Source organism: Larus michahellis, chromosome 5, assembly GCF_964199755.1.
Source record: "Larus michahellis chromosome 5, bLarMic1.1, whole genome shotgun sequence".
NCBI classification, from domain to species: Eukaryota; Metazoa; Chordata; class Aves; order Charadriiformes; family Laridae; genus Larus; species Larus michahellis.
Genome location: NC_133900.1, coordinates 76,812,423 through 76,828,739, shown reverse-complemented (window position 1 = coordinate 76,828,739; position 16,317 = coordinate 76,812,423). Strand labels below are relative to the sequence as shown.

The 16,317-nt window shown below is 38.6% G+C and overlaps 1 protein-coding gene across 1 annotated transcript in view; it reads left to right on the top strand.

Moving 5' to 3' along the window:
- The first annotated feature begins 1,593 nt into the window (after positions 1–1,593).
- Positions 1,594–16,317, top strand: part of DLC1 (DLC1 Rho GTPase activating protein) — a 287,733-nt gene continuing 273,009 nt past the window's right edge. Inside the window, exon 1 of the mRNA XM_074588142.1 lies at positions 1,594–1,618. The gene's annotated coding sequence lies outside the window, so the exon portion shown is untranslated. The remainder of the gene's footprint in view (positions 1,619–16,317) is intronic.

The window sequence follows — 16,317 nt, the reverse complement described above, 5'->3', positions numbered from 1 at the left end:
ACAAAGTGATACAGTCAGTTCTGCCTTACATGCCCCAAGTCACGTGCTTTTTGTGACTCATTTCGTTTCTACAACTGGCTCTATTGTTCTGCAGAGCACAACAGTACGAAGGGATGTCAATTGAAAGGCAAGAAACAAGTATCACATTGTTAGAAGGAAAAAAAATCCATTTTAAGTCATTCACGCCTTTGTCTTTTATCATCTCTCTAAAGACTATGAATCTGTTCTTGGTAAGAGCTACTTCTCTTGTTTCTGCTGTAGATGGAAAATAAAAACCTGTACTTTGGCTTCGGTTATAAACATTCCCATTTTAACTTGATCTTCAGTTAGTGGCAACAGCAGGTAGAGCAGTTCTTAAGGGGATTTGGGCCCTGATTACATCTGTATGATTAGCAGCTGCTGTCTTCCCATGAAAACACTACTCATGGAATGCAATAATACAGTGACTGTATGAAAGAAGACTTTCTCGCCTAGTGTTTATGGTACTTCAGCTAGCGAAGAAGAATCGCGTCTCTGCTTTGACTTCTACTAGCTGTTCTACAGTGTTGGCCGGAAAAAAGAAGCTTGCAGAGGTGGGGCAGGTGAAGAGAACGTGGTTTAGAGGTTCCTTCAGAATTTATCAAATATGTATTTTTCTAAAGACTTTGCCAGAACAGTGGTAATTGCTTGCTTACCTCTTCTTTGTCACTTGCAGAACTGCTGATTTTGGTAGAATGTAACTGGAGGTAGTTGGCTGGCAAAGGATGGTTAGACTGGTGTTCAAATAACAAACCTGCCTACCCAATATCGAAAGACTAACGGGATTAGAGCCTGTTGTGTGTTGTTAATGTATGAGAGGTTCTAAGCTGCCACAGCTTTTGCAATGGTGGTTGTTTTCAATAGCTGTAGATACAGGCTTTAAAAAGGGAAGTTGTAAAAATGACCACTGTGTGATTAAAAGCCACGCTGCTCAGACAAGAGTTACAGCAGTGGGGATCTATTTCTGGGCGCTGGGGTGTCAGGTACTGTCTAACATTTACTCCAGTTATTGTTATCTGTCAGGTGTCAGTGGGTGTCTTGGAAATGCGCTTTGTGTCCTGACACAACCAACAGCGATTGCAGAGTGCTGGCTAAGCACTGGGTAGCATTTTTGTTTCCCATTACACGCAGGACCGGAGGATTTAAGCTGTTCTGTGGAAATGCAGATAAGGAGCCACGGTAGGGCTGGGCATAAGGATAAAGTCATCTTGGTTTGATTCTTAAACCTTGTCTTAACATTATAAGAGAGCATTTTAATGTCTCAGCATAACTTTTTTTTTTTTTAAATGCTGCTGGAGTCTGTCCCAGTGGGTTGTTGTTGTTATGGCTTGTATAGATGACTTTTTTCCATCCATTTTTTCTTAAGTAGCTTTCTGAGTTGTTTAATAACTTTAATATAGAAGTGGTTAATGTTTTGACTGCTTTCTCGTAAGACACTGGTAGATAAATACTTAAAACTCCACTGGAAAATAGTGAAAAAAATCCAACTGGAATTTAACAGATATGAGTAAAACAACAGGCTATTTCTTGTATGTTGCATGACTGACACTTGAGAAGGAAGCTGACTGGATGAAAGAAGTGCTAACAACAACAAAAAAAGGTATAAGAACATTTTCTGTTGGAATATTCTCTTTTACTAAAACCCTGAAGATCTGGGCTCTATTAAATTGCACTCCAATATGCATGTTTTTAATGTCCAATGTTGCTATAAATTTACATCGCTGAATTGCTACATGAAAGTGATGCAAGATAGATATTTGGCAGGATGTGTATAACAAGATTTAAGATTAATAAAAAACAAACAAATACTAGCAGCTGAATCTTCTCAAAAATTATCGCTGAAAATGCTTTTTTGCATTGCTCTTCTGAACAAGCTCCTCTCCTTCTCCAGGGTTACACTTTTTGCTGTAGCTGTATACATGGAAGGACTCAGAATAGCTACCTTACAAATATGTATGTGTGTATATATATATATTTTTATACCTTAAATCTTACTGGCAAGGAACCTAAACTTTAAGACTTGTTAACAGCACTAATTACTGTTCTTCTAATCTGTTGTGACTTTTCTGAAGCTTTGGAAAAATACAGATTCTTTCAGGCTATGTGGCAAGGTGTTTAGTCTCAAAAGAAATATCGTATGCTTGATGATCTCTTTAGTGTTGGGATCACAGAATGTATATTCTGATTAGACTGCAGGATCTTTTCTAGCAAGAACAGATAGAATAAAATGTCCTGGGATAGAAGATAAAAAGACCTGAAGGTGACATAATGAGGGACATATGAAACATTAGAAATTTTTTCTCAATTCCAGTATGTAATCATAGTACAGTTTAGCAAATTTGTATTTCCCCTTCTGCTTCAGAATCCTGTAATGTGAACATAACGATATGTGGTGATATGTTTAAAATTCGCTTATGACACTTGAAAACAGAGTTGTGGAAAAACTACTGAAATCTAGGCATGAGGTGGACATGTAAATACCATCTGGTAGGAACAACTCCCTTGGGAAAAGGAAGCACTGTACTGAGCTATGTGAAAATAAATTTGGAATAAACAGCAGAGCAAGTAACAGTGCAGCCGAATGGACAAAGTCCAGATGTGCATTTGAGACGCAAATCTCTGAGTAAATTATAATTAGAATATGCAGGCCAAATGCATGTGGCATAAAACTTATTACAGTCCTTGTCACTAAATAAAAAAAACCAAAACACTTTTCTTTCTATGCATCCACTTACGTTCTCTATCTTGCTTGCCTCATCTATTGTCTTGGTCTTGCAAGTTTTGAAGTTACGAGATGTCACGTTACCATGGGGTTCACCATAGGGCACCTGAAATTATACTTTTTGAAAAATAAATAGTTAATTATTCTTCTGGGCACTGGTGTCAAATGGTTGAATTCTGGGGTCAATAAATAATAAGGGAGGAGAGAAAGAGGGAGAGGGAGAAACCACCAGGCCTGCTGTTTCTAGCCTCAAGCCTGGTTTCTTAGCACATGAAAGAAATCTAAACTTTGGGTGGGTTTTTTTGTTTGGTTGTTTGTTTTTTTTTTTTAATTGAAATTCTTACTTATCTATTTAAACAACAATGAGAATAATATAGATAACACCTGAAGCCTATGTGGGTACCTACTTGTGATGAGCTGTAGCTGATGTGGGATCACAGCCTCACACTTTGGCGCCACGTTATAACTCTGTTTCCTCCCGTAGATGAAATGGGTTGTGAATATGAAAGGAAGACGCCCTGTGACGTTTCTTTTCTGTGAGGTGCTGCTGCACGTTCTGCCCTACGTGCACTTTGCAGCTCTGGCACTGGAGCAAATCTGCCTGGATCTTTCATATCCCTCCATGGGGAGGCACAAAGCCTCTCTTCGGCCTCTCGCCGCGGCTTCCCTGGCAGTGGATTTACGTAGATCAGCGGTTTGAACTTCAGGGTTCATTAATTTCCCGCTTAGTGTTGTGCTCCCATAATTCAGGATTTCTCCTCTTAAAAACAGGCAAAAAAACCCAACCCACCTACCCAAGCTCAAAACCTCAACACAAGCAGCTACTTCGGTACTTTGTTGAAAAAAAGGTAGGAAGTATGAGAGCAAAACACCTGATCCCGAATGTAAGCCAAGTGCTTAAATTTTTTTCTTCATTTGTTTTCTTTGTTTGTTTATTTTAGTGTTAAAAAAAAGGCAACATTGATTTCAGGTCAACTCTTCCACCAAAAAAAAAAAAAGTCCAGGACACAATTTGAAAAACAATAACTAAAAAAATAAAATTCCCATGCCTGCAAGGAAGTGTGGGGGTGGAGGGGAGAATAGAGGAAAACAAAACCAATAAATGAATGTTCAGTTTAACGTAATTCTTGTTGTTTGAGACGCAAGCTTACATCGTGACTCTTTGCGAGGGTATTCCCCTCCCTACCACTTTTTCTGTGGGTTTTGCTCAGAAAGACCGAGTTGATATTTTAGTTCAAAAATAAATAGAAAATTTTGCTGAGATTGGACCTAATAAACTTCTGCATTTTTCCCTCCCCCAAAATCGGAGAGAGAGGTGATAGCTTGTCACGTCTTTATCAGAGTAATACGGTCTCTCACTACTTACTGAGGTAACTGCCTTCTGGAATATTTGTTTGCTTTAACTTTAAAATAAAACGTGATGAAAATCCATTGACACGTTCCATTTCACTGGTGAGAGTGCGCGTTGTGTGAACAACTTTTAAGGCTTGATCTTCAGTCTTATAATCTATGCAGGAAATAAATTAGGTCCCAGTCTTGTTCTCTTCTTGTGAGGGTAAATTGTAATCTCTACCTACCACAGGTTTGATAGTTATATCAATGCTAGCCTTGAACCCCTGTATGGCTTTGATGTCAATACCTTAAAAGGAAAACTTTATGTTGTGAGAAATAGCTTAACAAAATATTATTTTACATCTTCAAAACTTCTGCACAAACTCCATTTCAATCATTCTTCTGTCATCCCTCCCTGCTGGGGAAGGGAGCGTTTTTCCATTTTTACCACAGAAATTGCTGGAAGTGATCTACCCATGTCAACTAATACCATGCTGTTTCTTAAACCTCACCTTTATTTTTAAGTAATTACTGGAATTTTTTGTTCTCCCACACCCACTTCAAAATAGGTGTGAATCCTACATCTTCAGGGTGCTTTTCTGTGCCCCCTGGTTTCTATCAACAGGATAGCTTTTTTCCAGGTACCATTGCATCAAGTACCGTCAAGAACACTATCTTGACATACTTCTAACAAATATTCTGCAGAAGCAGTCTTCTAGTGATTCATAACTCTCCCTAATCTGTGATACATTTTAAATAAAGACAGTGACAATTTCTGAAAAACTTCAACCTACTCACTCCTGTTGTTTTGGCTCACCTTCTACCCCTTAACGTAGTAGATGGGAGAGTACATAGTGAAAAACCTATTTGGCAAAAACCGTGAGGCAGCTTTTGAATCTCTGGTGGAAGTTGTGGAGGCAGGCCTCCTCAACGTAGGCTGTGTACCTAGGAGAGTTGTTCGTTGGTACAGACGCAGTATTTAGGTTGCACTTTGTGTCTAACAAACAGATAATGTTTGCTAATAAATCAAGGGGTAAACCTGACACAATTTTTTGGTGACTTTTCTGTAGTTATATATTAGTAACCTGCGGGAAGGAAACTTTTCCACTTCGATGAAACCCTAGAGTGTCTTCTATGCTGTGGTGGCAAAGCAGTTCTGAAGCATGACTTTGGAATCTTAGGAAAAGTTAGGTTGGAAGTGACTTCTGGAGCTACGAGCTCCTTCTCGAAAACAGGTTAGTTTTAAAGGTAGATCAGGCTTTTCCAGTTGTCTTGCAAATCTTCTCTGGACCCTTGCTTCAGTGCTTAACTGCTTTTGTTATTTAGATGTTTTTTCCTTATATCTAACATAATTTCTCTTGCTCCTACTCGTGACTGTCACCTTGGCCTTTGCTTTACTTGTCTGAGCAGAGTCTTGCAATCTCCTCTTAGATGGTCAGACTGCAACCAGTTTCTCCTTAGCCATCTCTTTTCTAGCCTAAACAAGCTCAGTTCCCTCAGGCTCTCCTCATACACCATGTGCTTCAGCCCCCATGATAGTAACCCATCACGGGACCCCGCTGGTCACCAGTATTTCAGCTGACAAACTATTTCTCCTATGGGCAGGCCAAAATCCAGCAGAGAATATTTCAGACGCAGACTCACCAGTGCCGGGGGGAGAGGAATAACCCATTCCCTTGGCCCACTGGTAGCGCTCTTTCTTTGCAGCCCAGTAAGCACACGGCCATCATTGCCGCAGAGGCTCACTACTGATTCTTGGTCAGCTTTCCACCAGGACCCATAGGTTCTCTTTGGATACCTGATCGGTCTGTGCCTGGCCTTTACTTTGCAGTGAACGGGGATGCTTCTTGCCAGGGGCCGGCCTTCTCATTTGTCTTTGAATCTCATGACGTTGATGTTGGTCTGGTTCTCCAGTGTACCTGTGTTCCTCTAAGCAGCAACTCTGCTCTCCTCCAGCCTATCAACAACCTCCTTACACTAAACTTGATGAGAATACATTTTCTGCATAGATTTATGATAAAAACACTTCTAAGCCCAGTACCATCTCTGGTGCATGCCACTTGTGAGCAGCTACTAATCCAAACCGCTGCCTGTTCGTGCAACTTACTCAGGCTATTTCCAAGAGGCAGATAAATTCTAAAAGTGAGTTTGTTTCTACAGAGTGTCATGCCAGCAAGTCATGCTTCTGAAAAGTCTACTTTCACTACAGTCATTATACTGAACAAGTGAGTTCAGTTACTCTGTGATCCCTGGTTCTTTTTCTAGTCCACTTCTTTACATGTTATTTCTTAGATAAGGTATACAGTGTGTGGTTTTGGATTTTGGTTGGTTGGTGTTTGTTTGGTTTTAAATAAAACAAAAAAACAACTAACAACAACCAAACCTAAAAAAAACCCCACCAAACCACAATAGTAAAACAAAACTCACCACCCCCTCGTACAGTTTCATCAGTCTTTTTGCATTGTCTGCATAACTGTGTTAATTTTTATATTTTCTTTTTATCTTACTACTGTTTGGAAGATTGCCATAGCATACTAGAAAAAAATATTGGTTTACTAATTAAAATTCATTTTATTGCATCGCTTAACTAATTTTAAGCATTTAATGTTCTGCGTTAACCTCCTATGGCTTAATTCAGATGGTTCCCCCAGCCCTCAGAAAAACTGTGAAATGAATGTTTTTAAGATAATATATGTTTTTTTTAAAAAGTATATGCACTCAAAACAACTTATCGGCATTATGGATGAACAGATGACAACTAAACCCAGGTAAACTAGGTCATAATAATTTACAAGTATTTGAAGAGCTTTGCGTAAAGATGGTAAAACCTGAACTTCTAAGCAAGGCAAGAAAGTTCATCAGAATGTGAACAGAAGAAGAAAGATAATTCCCAAATACGCATGGGAAGAAAGGGGGAGAAAAAGATGGAAAAAAACCAAAATAGTCTCTAAATTAATAGCCTTAATTCTGGTTTTGGCCACACTTATTTTCACAGAAACTAGGAGAGCAAAAAAAATCCCCTTCTCAAAGGTCACTAAGAAAGATTTGAGATGGAAGTCATGGGAAACAGGAAACTCGGGGAATGTTATAGTATTTTGATATCAGTCTATGAATATCAAAGTGAAAATATTTATAATCTGTTTAGTTATTCATGAGAAATGCAATAACTTCTGCGGTATCAAGGGTTATGAGGAACACTTTCCAGTGTTTTTGAAGCAAGATAGCAAAAATGTAGTCCGTTCTTACTTCTGCCACATGGCCGTGGGTTTAGATTTATTCCATGAGATAGTTATTCAATTTACCTTTGTCTCAGGGTTGTTTTGTTTGTTGGAGGTTTGGGGTTTTTTGGGGAGGGCCGGGGGGTGTGTGTATGTTGGTGGGGATTGCTTACGGGTTTTGGTGGGTTTTTTTGAGTTTCTTTAAGAACAAGTACTCTGTAACACAGCATGACGGCTGAAAACCTGGACCTATTCAAATCAGTGATAAAGCCCTCGTCAGCATCATGGGGTCGTGGTTTTATCCAATAACTACAGAGTTTTTCATCCTTAGTTAAACTGCCTGTAGGCATATGAAAAACGGAGCTTGATTTCAGAAAGGAAGATGGGCTCTCCTGAGTTGAATCCGTCTGTCTGTCTCTCCATAAAACGTCAGAAGTTTCTTTCTTCTTACTTCTGTCTGGGGTTTGCTCTCAACAGATGACCTGGACTTCAATCTGCATTCTGCAACATGATGGATGTTTAAAAACTTTGACATTCTACCTAGTTTTCCAGGGATGGTCACCTAGGAAATGTAAACTGGGAAAACAATAGCCTGGGGACAATCACTTGTTTCCTCCACAAAAGTGGTCCTACAACTGCACCAACTCTATAGCTCTATCTGGGCAGGGATAATCTTTGAAATGTACGTCTTAAACCCATTTGATTTAGGTGCTTCTCTCAACTTCTTAGTGAAGAATGAAGCTATATATCAGATCAGACAGCAAAAGAATAAAAAATTAAAAAAAAAAAGTTGAACACGCTGCTTGAAACTGAGCTTTGTCCAGCAGAGTCTTGAAAACTTCAAGGATGGAGACTGTGCAGTGTACTTGGGTAATTTGCTCCAGAGTTTCTTCAGCCTCTTGAAGGAACAAGTTGTTTCTAAATTCCAGCTTGAACCTCCCAAACCTCAATTTTTTGTTATGATTGATCACTTTTACTACATTCAGTGTCTATTGCCTGCAAAAATTCTGAATGCCTATGCTGGTCAGCACTGGTGAGGGAAAAAACAGAAACCTGCGTTCTGATAACTATCCAAACTAGATCTTTTGAACTGGGGTCCCCACTACTAAATGTTTTAATATCCAGACTTGTAAACGTTCTGAAATCAGTTTCTTCTTTCTAGTAACGTTGGGGGTTTTGTGTAAAATAATTTAATACGTAGAAATTATTTCTTATCTGAACCTGGCAGTTTTCAGATGGGTTCTGGCTCATGTCCTAATGAATAAACAAAAAGAAAAAAAAAAAAAAAGAAAAAAGAAAAAAACCAGCATAGGTCAAGACGGGATATTTGGAATTCCTTTATATTTTTTCCTTTTCTACATTATTCTCCAGCATGTACTTTGTAGAATAGGGTAGTGAGGATGCTTTCCTGCAAGTTGCTTTAGCGCCATTTTGAGCGTGATGTTTGTCCTCCTTAGTGCCATGAGAAGCGACGCACTTCTCTGTTGAAATGTTAAGTTATATAATCAAAGGAAACTTATAATGGTATGATTATATGTCACCTTTGTGCAAATACCATAGGTAATTTAACCAGCCAAATTCAGAGTTCTGAATAAATAAGTGAAGACACTTTCACTCTTCAATATTTTATCTAATTCATTATGGCTTAGTTGTACTTAAGATACAGCAGTGTTCCCCTTATTTCTCTACCAGTCTGAGGGCCCTAACATGCATTCCTTTGGGTTGGTAAGAAAGGAAAATTTCCAAGGCAACTGATGCTCAAAAGAAGAAAAACTGTCCTTTTAATTTTAATAACTGCTAAACCATATTACACCTTTTAATTAAACATAGAGAAAGGTATTTTGAATTTTCTGAAATGACATAGGAGGCTAAACTCCTTTGTAGAAAGAAGTCGCGTTAAAGTGTATTGAGTTGCTTCCATTCCAGCGCCTAGTTTTCAGAAGAGAAGTAATTATTTTTGCTGGCAGTATAAGTAGGACAGCAGCGCAATGCTCTTGGTGCTGGCGAGAACTGACGCTGCCATCGAAGCACCGCACATGATCCGAAGAGAGGAAGCACTGCCCACGCATAAAGGGCAAGGAGGTTAGATGTAACTGTTTAGTCACTGAAAAAACAGGGGATCCTCGGAAAAATGTATGAGAATTACTTCACCCGCAAGCTGTAAACAAACTTATCCTAGCAACAGGAATGCATTAGGAATTGTATTGGTGTAAACACTTGTGCTTAGTAAAAGTTTGGAAAGCAGTTTGTTCGATGTGCTAAGTAGCACGCTAGTGCTGTGATGCACCTCCAGAAAAATTGTAGAAGGCAAAACGGGTCTTTTCCTTGATGTTTCTAAGAACCTTAGGCTGGCATTAACTAATACTCACACTCAAAGTTGGTTGTGTGAGTCAACTGGAAAATGCATAAGCTTTTGCTAGTGTTTTCTGTAGCAGCTGATAGAACTTTTTCTGACTGCAGCCTTTTATTTCATAAATTAAGCTCATCACACCAGCAGAGAGGAGTATAGTTAAAAAAAAAAAATCAGAAGAGTGCAACCACTTAATGGAGCGAATATGCACGTGGGTATATATTAACTGTTTCGCAGTTTGATGTATTCCATTAACTGTTGGATGTTTTCCAGTCTACTTTTACTGTATGGACCCATCTTGTACTTTTTCCACTATCTTCTTCCCTACAATTATACTGCTCTCTGGAATTATTGTTTTTATGGGAATTGTATTTACAGTAAATGTGTTAATCCAGGCTCTGCAGACTTTATTAGTTGGGCTAAGGCATCCTGTACAGCCAAACATCTGCAATGAGAATACTTTTCCAAGGTATTCATGTTATGGTACAGTATGGCATTTTTTTTTTAATGGGCTTTTTCAAAAACGTCTTTGAGTACGGTTCTGCAGTCTCTTTAGTTAGACACACCAAAGCGGCTCTGCTGAGGACTGTCCTCGGTTCTCTTTTGACAGCCCTTGTTAGAAGAAAATCTGAAGTAGGTTCCTGATGAATACTGGTGTTGGTAGTTTTTACCCTGGAGAGGCAGTGAGAGCTCTGCTCTTTTCCTACTGATCAGAAGAACTGACTCCATGCAGAAGCCTATGTATCACCAGAGCAAAAAGTGATAGACATCATCAACATTTTATCGAAATACAGAATCCGTGGAAGCTCCATGAAGGATGCAAATTGTCTACAAGATCTGTACTTTAGCACGGAGAAGTAAGGAAAATTATCAGATCTTGTATGTTTTCCAGAGATGCATATCGAGCCATTCTGACTGGAAGGGGGGAAGAATAGAAAACAGTGATGCTAAAAGATTTGTATCTTATTTGTGTTAAACGCCACTGAACTATGATTCTGCTCAGATTTGTTTCTGACAGCTGGAGTGTCTGTTTACAGCCTGTAGATGAAATGCACTCTCCAATAACTAAAGCGCTTTGCATCTTTCACAGAAGCATTCATGGGTTTGATGATGTGCAGGTATTGCTAAACCCTGGTTGTGGTTCTCCAACACAATGCCAGTAAATCAAATCAGTGTTTGCAGAAAGATGGCATTTTATGAAATTTAATTTCCTTTATCAAAGGACACTTTCCACTTACAAAGCGCTACCGTTTAATGTGATTAAAGAACAGCTGTATAGAGGACCTGTATCCATTACTGACTAGTAACAGCTATCAAATAGCAACAGCACAACTGCAGGTTTGGGTATCGAACAGTAGCAAAGGGGGCTGCATGTAATTTATTTACTCAAAAGGCAATACCTTTGCTGTCTGGCATCACTTTTCAACAAAGTAATCTTTAAAGTAGATGAAAACAAGTTAGACAGTAATTTAATACAAGCAATGTGTAAGCCAGGAGGTGAAATAGCATTTCATCTGTATAGTAGATCAATAAAAGAAAGTCTTAAGTAAAATTAGTCTGTTCGGTCAGAGTAATTAAGTTCTAAGATTGTACCAGGGTGCAATTACTCCATACAAAGATAAGAACCAATGTACTTGGAGAAGTCTAGTACACCTGACACATAGGTTTTGTTCTTACAGCTATGAAAAGCAGTCTTAAATGCTCCAAATTTCTGTATCAAATTGAGAAAGCAACAAGGTTAATTTAGATAAATGGCCTGTATTCTTTTATTCATTCTAAAGTGAAGGTAAAGGCTTTTGAATGAATGAAGCAAGCGCCTATTTAAAATTGAAAGGATATTGAAATGATAAATTAGTGTTATATTGCTTTCGAGCTTCTGATTAGCAAGATGACATTCATACTTCTATTGACACCAATAATTCCTATCAAAATAATTCTTTTGAACTTTTTTACAAGTTAAAAAGAATTGTGTGCTTGTGCTTTGGATAAAAATATTTCTGACAGCTACATCCTTCTATGTGTTCAATAAGTAGAACTTGCACTGAAAACCTTGTGTAGACGTTTACAGATCACCTCACCAAGGCAATACAAAATCAACTCTCCCTGGGTTGATTATGATACTTTTTTTTTTTTTTATTTTTAAACTCTGCTTAAAGCCTGCCAGGCAAGATGGAAGACTGCAGAGTCTCCATCTTTACTGGTAGATCCATGTTAGGCATACGAAAATCTTTCTTCCTGCTATTTAAACTCATTGGTTCTTACACTATCTGCTATAAAGATGGGGAACATCTCTGTTCTTGCTTTTGACATAGTTAAATATTATCGTACTCTTCCCTCAATGGTCTTCCTTCACCTTCTGCCCTTTCAGTTAAGCAACTGTAAATTCTTTTCATTTCTCTTGAAATAAAATCTTCAAAATTCTACTCTAGATAAGGTCATTACGTGCTATTCAGGTTGTGCTCATGTTTGAACTTTCTAGGATGATGTTTATTCTTTTGGTTTGTCTTTTAAGTAGCTCAGATTCTTGGGTGTTGTATCCCTGCTGGGACAGTTTCAAAAGAAGGTGTGGTAAGCACGCAGACCCCTTCGTGACTTGCTGGTTAGGGCACTTGCACGGAGTTGGGAAATAAAGGTGGCATTTCAAGGGAAGAGAGTCGAATTTGTCTTCCACACCCTGGATGAAAGCTGGAATTTATAGAGAAGAAAGGTATGACTGTACCTGTTGCGAGGTAGCTAACAAGAAAGTTATAAGTGCCAAGACAAATGGAGTCACTTGAAGGATTTTGGAAAAGAAACCTGTATTTTCTGGTCCACTCTTGCATTTTGAAAATGCTAGCTGGCAAAATTATCAACCTTGCCATCGATTGAACACCCATGAATACGTATGGAAGGAAATCTAGAGGTATGTAGGGAACTTCATTTTTGTTTTGTTGATTGCTTCAGAGGTTTTCTGAGTCTAGATATTAGCTAAGGCTTAGGAGAGGTGCTTTTCATTTGGGTATCTAAAAATGTATTAAAGTCTTATTTTTAACTTGTTGGGTTTGCATTGGTTTTAGATCCAGGCATAAATTTTGCTTTGTTTTGCTTTTTATCTGTAAATGAGGTGAGGGAAGTGCTGGATGATTTAATAAAGGATGATGTACTCGCTTAGTCCAGTAATGGAGTTGTATGAACATCCTTCTTACAGCTCCCCTAAAGTGGTTGGTTGAATACCAGGACACTTCTTCACCCTTTGTCATATTCACTGCCATAACCCTGCCAGATCTGTCTCTTTTTCAGCCGACATATCAATTTGCTCTCACGTTTGTTGTCTATTATTTCAGGTGACCGCACACATTCTCTAAGGGTTTTGGGGTTTTTTTTTTTTTGCTCATAAATCTTGATAATAATCACTATAAACATCACCGCTCTTTGTCCGAGAGCTTGTAGGAAGCTATTTTTGACGTTATTGGGTTAACATACTACAGAGATTCTTCATTAGATCTGTGCTGCCAATATACAGGGGGAAATGAGTGATTGCCAGTGGGGCGGATGTGCATCTGCTTTTTATGCAGCTTACCATTTAGGATTAAGAAACACTTAAATAAATTTTTTTAGGCAAGGATTGGCATGCTTGACTTTGAGTTTCTGCTTCTCAGATTAAATGGTTAGAATCGCAAATAGATTCAGCCACGCTGTTTTGCCACACCCATATAGAGTAAATAAGCAATTTTCTCATATTTACCTTTTGTGACTCTCCTTTTGGATATACATAAAGTGTATATCTGTACACATGCATACATACTCTTTCCCTGTAAAGCAGACTGCAGTTTTCAGCCTATTTGTCAAAGCTTTAGCATATAGGAAATATTTTAATCCGTGTGACCGTATGTATGTACGTGTACTTACTCCCTGCGTCTAAACCTAATCATCCAAAAGCTTGTGACAGTAAATGTAGAGTGGTTTCCTTGTCTGCAGCAGCATTCTTTGAAAGGAAAGATTCCCTGGTGAATTCATTATTACAGGGAAGTCCCACCCCCACGAAACTGCTGTAGAGACATAACAGGATTACTGCTCAAGAGTTTACTAGGATGCAAGTAAAATTGTTCCAGTCAGGCAGAAGCAAGCATCTCTGACTAAGGTAGGAGAATGCTCTCTTTTATGCACCTCATGACAAAATAAGGAAGCATTTCTAATTTATTTTCTGTGAATAAAATTCCTTTAGATATTGTAGCATCAGTTTAATTTACATGGAAAAAAAAAATAGTGATCTTTAAAATACTCTAAACTTGGCTCTGTAAATATCTTGTTAGTGCTGGAGTATTCCCATTCTAACAAACAGTAGACGTGAGGATTGCTTTAGAGGAAATATAGTTCAAAACCATTTAAAAATAGTGAAGAGGGGGCTTAATCTAAACTAATAGATTAAATTAGTTATGATTTTGAGAGATGATATTTAGGATTCGTTTGTTGCTTAACATTGTTTCCTTGTATCTTACAATTTCATAGCAGCAAGGAAATGACAATATTAGTTTCAAAATATTGTCCATTGTATGTTATACCTTGAAAAACAGATACATATTTTATCTCTGAATCAGTGTTTTGATAATAGTAATTTGTTATACTTATAGAAAGGGCTTGATACAAATCCTCTAACTTTCTTAATTAGCTAATGTGTCAAATGTATTCATGTAATTCTAGGAAAACAAATTAGGTGGATCTAATAACCTAATGGCATAGAAGCACTCTCAATGTAGAGCTGACTAATCGATGTGGTGACAAATGAAATGATCTGTGGCCTTCAAGGTTAGGAGTTAATTGAATGGACAGTATTTTATTTTTTTTTTAAACAGCTGCTCATATATTCCTAATGGAGAGCTTGGTTTTATTCTTCCTTAAAGTAATTGCACATTCATCCTTAATTGAAATTCCCTGGTTTTGTCCAGCAAGTTGCTTTTAGGCAGGGCAAGGGTCTTTGACATTTATACTTTGGAGATTTAAGTTGTCAATATGATGTATAGAGCACCTACTTGTAACTATAAGCGACAAAATCATTTTAACCTGCACTTAAAATGTTTCCCTACTCTCAGATTCTAAAAGCATAAGTGAGTGCTGGGAAATATCTCAATTTATGAAATTTATTCCATGTTTCAGACACTGTTTGCTCTCCACATTACTGTATGAGGAAATATAATACAGTTTAATTTTGTTGGAGAAGTAGATTTTTATTTATTTGTATAACCAGCTACATACAGCATAAATTACTTCAGTGACAGTTAGGTCGAGAAGACTATGTAATAAGATCTAGACTCTTACTAGAGTTGTAGTCTGAATCCTAGTAAGTCATCTTATTAGGATTCAGACATCAGAAATGTCATAACAATTATTAATGTTCAAGTGATCATCCATGTCTCAAAAAAATTAGGAGAGACAGCTGTTTTTCCTTCACTTCCCCCAACTGCTCCATCTCTGGGGGATACAGGGATCAGAATTACCTTCATTTTTGACTGCTAACCCAGCACACCCCCTCGTGTTCTGTGGAATCCCATATCTGTCAGTCAGTTCTGGCTCCGAGCAACCCAATCTGGCTGAAGATGTCCCTGCTCATTGCATGGGGATTGGTCTAGGCGATCTTTGGAGGTCCCTTCCAACTCAAACTATTTTATGATTCCATGTCTTCTCATTGCTCCTCCAACAGCAGCCATCCTGAAAGTCTTGTTTTAACATCTTCTAAGACTGGGGAAAGGAGCTGAACAAAGATTAAGAAAAAATGCTGTTCGGCTGCAGAAGCGTAAATGTAGTCAATAAGTCATGTACAGATGGCGTTACAACCAGAACCCCAGTGAAATGCAAAATTAAAACAGTGAGAGATAGCAAGGAACCGTCTGCTGCCAGTGCTCCATCCACCTGTCCATCTTACGACAAGCTGTACAGGAGTTTGGCATGAGATAACAGCATCAGCCCATGCCTCAGGGCTGGCTGATGAACTGATGAAGTAGATGGTGTCGTGATCACGAATAGGGGTGGAGCTATACCCAAAACCTGGCATACAATTTTAGTACAGAGATATCTAAATGACTCTTCAAAGTTGGGGAGGGAGGAGGGTGTCTCGGTGGCAAGCATGTACTGCAAAAATTACTGCCACTGGACAGCTTGGCAGCCCTACTTTCACCCTTCAAACCGAGGACTTTTTCTGGATTGACCTAAACACGCTGTGGTTCAGCGTGTGCAGTGGCATACGAATATGTGCCAAATAGCGTGACAGGCAGATTGGCTTTGCTGCCTGTGGTTTTTGGGGCTCCCTTATGCTAAATCCAGAAAACAATAGCTCATCTATATCACTGCATCTACTGAAAGTTTGGTATACTATTGCTATTTGATAAAATAAACAATTTGCTTTACCAGGTGAAACTTTAAACGGAATAAATTGCTGATAAGGAACTAGAAACTGTTTCTCTCTCAGCACCCAAGTTAATTTCAGAACATCACTAGTGGCGCACAAATTTTGAGCGTGTTTTTGGGGGTATGTGAATTTTAGATAAACAACTTGATTCTACTATTGCCAGATCCAGCTTTTGCCTCCCGGGCTCCTGAGCAGGGGCTTATTACGTTTCAGCTGCTCAGTTTCCAGGAGGTACCGTGCAATGCAGCAACACGACCAGTGCTCTCCGCCGCTACCTCACACTAACAAAGCTGTA